Source organism: Echinops telfairi, unplaced genomic scaffold, assembly GCF_000313985.2.
Source record: "Echinops telfairi isolate 266 unplaced genomic scaffold, ASM31398v2 ScPeMD7_8;HRSCAF=38, whole genome shotgun sequence".
In the NCBI taxonomy this organism is placed as follows: Eukaryota; Metazoa; Chordata; class Mammalia; order Afrosoricida; family Tenrecidae; genus Echinops; species Echinops telfairi.
The window spans coordinates 8,180,776-8,184,794 of NW_022103905.1; positions in this window are offsets into that span (position 1 = coordinate 8,180,776).

The following is a 4,019-nucleotide window of genomic DNA, read 5'->3' on the forward strand; positions in this document are numbered from 1 at the left end:
TCCCGGTATCGCCACTCTCACCACTGGTCCTGAAGGGATCATCTGCCCTGGATTCCCTGTGTTTCCGGTTCCTATCTGTACCAGTGTACATCCTCCAGTCCAGCCGGATTTGTAAGGTAGAATTGGGATCATGATAGTGTCGGGGAGGAAGCATTCAGGAACTAGAGGAAAGTTGTTTGTTTCATCGTTGCTACACTGCACCCTGCCTGGCTCGTCTCCTCCCCATGACCCTTCTGCAAGGGGATGTCCAATTGCCCACAGATGAGCCCTGCGTCCCACTCTGCACTCCCCTCGTTCACAATGATATGATTTTGTTGGTCTTTGATGCTTAATACCTGATCCCATCAACACCTCGTGATCACACAGGCTGGTGTGCTTCTTCCATGTGGGCTTTGTTGCTTCTCAGCTAGATGTCCACCTGTTTATCTTCAAGCCTTTAATACCCCAGATGCTATATCTTTTAAATTTTTAATTTTTAATGACCAAATTTATATTAATGGTTATTGAGATTCTGTGGAAAATGTTCTATAAAATTCCCAGGGTTATTTAATTCCTGAAAGTGTTCAAACGGCTAAAAATACTGTCAGAACTGTTGCTGTAAGTTCAGCAGAAGCAGAAACAGGTTTACAGAGATGAACATATCATTCAGAGAAGAGAAGTTGCCTGTTAGTTAACATCTCTAACACAATGACTCTTGTCTGATTGGCCTACAGCTAGAGGAATGGCACCCTACTCCTCCAGGGAAAAGATGGGTGAGGACAAATCACACAGCTTTGATGACACTTGTATCAAATCAGAGAACATGCTAAGTGAGGATACCAATCAGGAAGCAATATGGAAATATCATAAATAACAGTTTCACTGGTTTTTGTTAAGTATCACTTGACACTTTTATCTTATATTTGAAACCTTTCTTAGAATCTGTTTTGTATACCTCTCTTGTTCATATGTCAATATTAACTGTATGAAATAATAAACTATCTTTTGATATGTAGGGTTTTTTATATATTTAAAACAGTCATTGAGGCAGTGAGCCAGTTGTTAAATTATCTGAATCCCAACACTCGGCTAAGATAACTTCTCAGATGGCTCTGCCTTGGATAGGAGATAGACAAGGGTGAGTCAGAAAGTATTGCTCTCAATCACATTAAGAAAGAAATATTTGTTGAACAAAAATATCACAGTGTGAAGCTGTTGTTTCTTGACATACACTCTATCTAGGTCAATGCATTTCTAAGATGCTGTTGCCTTTTCTCTCTCTCTGTAACTTGTCCCCCCCCAAGCAGTTCTGTGCTGTTTGACTTAGTCCACACCCAAACAGCAGTTTGGGCATTCTCACGGGGACTCAAACTATGTTCCTTCCTGATGTTCAGCATGCAGGCTGACCAAACACCAAACTCAGTCCCATCGAGCCTTTCTCCTGTAGGTCTCTGGGGGCTTCAAACTGCCAACTGTGCCAATCACAGCCCAAGGCGTCCTGACTACACCACCAGGGTGCTGGATAAGACTCCGGTGCAAGGGACATCCTCATGGTGGGAAAAAGTAAACTCCCTGGAGCCACTTTTCCGGCCATTTTCTCATCAACATCGTTTTCAGGTTTCCTAAAACTTCTTATAATAAGCCCTGTAATCACCAGGTGTCCTTCAAAAAAACTCATTAAAATTGCTGATTTGAAAGTTCCATAATGTTGCCATAACCTTTCTGCATTAAATTGAACTAGAAGCTATGCTCAGAGAAGACCTTTTATAGAAGGCACGCTAAGAAATAGTGTATCATTTTTATACACTATAAAAATAGTGTACAATTAATAGAACAAATAGTGTATAATTCAGAGAACTGTCTATAACCATCCACTTATCATAGCAGAGATACGTTACACATGCTTTGCTTGTGATCAGTGTGGCATCGTGGTTACATGTTGGGCTGCTAGCGGCACGGTCAGCAGTTCAAAACCACGAGCTGCTCTGTGAGAGAAAGAGGTATTCTACTTCCGTAAAGAGTTATACTCTTGAAAATCCACAGGAACAGTTCTACCCTGTCCTATAGGGTCTCCGTGAGTCAGAATCAAACCTCTGGCAGTGGGTTTTGAGTTATTTTGTATGAATTCGAACCATAGTAACGTTTATTAAAATTAATTGGGAGTTAATACATATATCACTTCATAGTTCCATCACATCAAGCAGAATTGGACAATTGCTTACACAATCAACTTCCAAACATTCTTTTTCTTCCTGAACTCCTTGACATCATCTCCCTTTTCCCGACCACCACCCCTAGACCCATCCCCATCCCCCAAAGCCCTTATTCTACTTGCTATCTCTCTAGGTTCATTAATCCGGGTTTCATCTACTGAGAAACAGAAAAAACGAGTAACAGTTTTTAACTCACCTCCCATGTCCTCTTGCTGCAGGGAATGTTGGTCTTCTCAACTACTCTTTCCAAAAAATGGAGCATTACTTTGGGGGGTACGGGGAAATCATGCTTCTAAGGTTTGTTTCGATGCTCCCAACTCACTCCACCTCACTCTCTGAGGTTTAGGCTTATGTGCATAAATCCCCAAAGACTATTAGAATGCCTTCTTTTTAAACGGCCATATTTCTCCCCTGAGATCATGGGCATGGAATCAACTGTTAGCTTTGGAGGGGAGTGAGAATGTAGAAACACTGTGTTAGTCTGGGTATTTTAGAGAAACAAATCCACAGAAACTCATGTATAAGAGAGTTTTATATAAAGGGTAAGTGCACATCAAGAAAACATCCAACCCAGTGCTGCTCAAGCCCACAAGTCCAACATCAACCCATATATCCGCCACCAATCCAGAAAGTCCTCCTCCATCTCACAAAACAGACCCAATGATGCCGACTGCAGGAGGAAAATCTAGTCAGTGAATGTGTAAGCGTCTCAGCGCTGGCAGGGGTCTCCACACGGCTGCTCCAGCCCCCAAGGCTGCATCGGGGTAGGTCCATGTGGCTTCTCCTTGGGGATGTCTGGCAGGAAATGAGCCTTGCCAGCTGAAGCAGGGAACTGGCTAAGGCAGCTGCACCCTGGTCCAACCATCAGAAAGCAAGAAACCTGAGAACTAGAAAGGCGAGGCTCACGGAGCCATTTATCCCTCCGCCCTTCAATTAACCCCACATGTGTTTATCGACCAGGTTGGCACAATAAACCAACTACCTCAAACACGAAATTTAAATATAGATCTAGATAAATGATAGTTAATAGATAAATACGTATAGAGAATATACTGAATATATATGTGTGTGTATATATGCGTTCATATGTATTCAAGCTGTGTGTATATATATATATCTATGAATATATATGTATTCAAGAGATTATGCTGTCACATAATCTCATTTGAGGATGGAAGTCCTCCAGCCTTCTCTCCCCTAGACAAGGTCCAGGAGCCAAATGTCTTTTTGAAGAGTTCCATACAGTTGCAAGAAAACTCTTATTTTTCCACGAGTAATTCTAAGAGATATGCTTCATGTATTGTCTACCATGTTTTCCCTTCTGTTAGGGCCCTATAGATGTTCCATGGATAACTATGGACCATCCGCCTCTAGCATAATGCGCAACACAGTGCGAAGGGTTGGTTGCTCCCTAAGACATACCGGAAGGGGTGAGCTAGAATAGTACTTTTGGAGTCTGGCTGCCCTATGGTCAGGACAGGCTTCATAGGCACATGAGCATGTGACTTCTGCAGTCCCACAGAGCCCCACGCGTGGTTTAATGCTCTGATGTTGTTATCTTGATTTTAATCATTGTTGAACTAAGGGTCCAACATTTTCCTTTTGAACCAGGCCCTGCAGATGATGTAGCAAGTTCTACCCTGGATCATCATCTCCTGGGATCAATAGGGAGTGAGGACACTTTGCACTTGAAAACTGGTCTTCAGACTGGAGATCCCCTTGCAGAGGGGTCTTGGGGAGGAGACGAGTCAGACAGGGTGTGATGTAACAACGATGAAGAATGCAACCTTCCTCTAGTTCCTAAATGCTTCCTCCCCGCTCCCACTA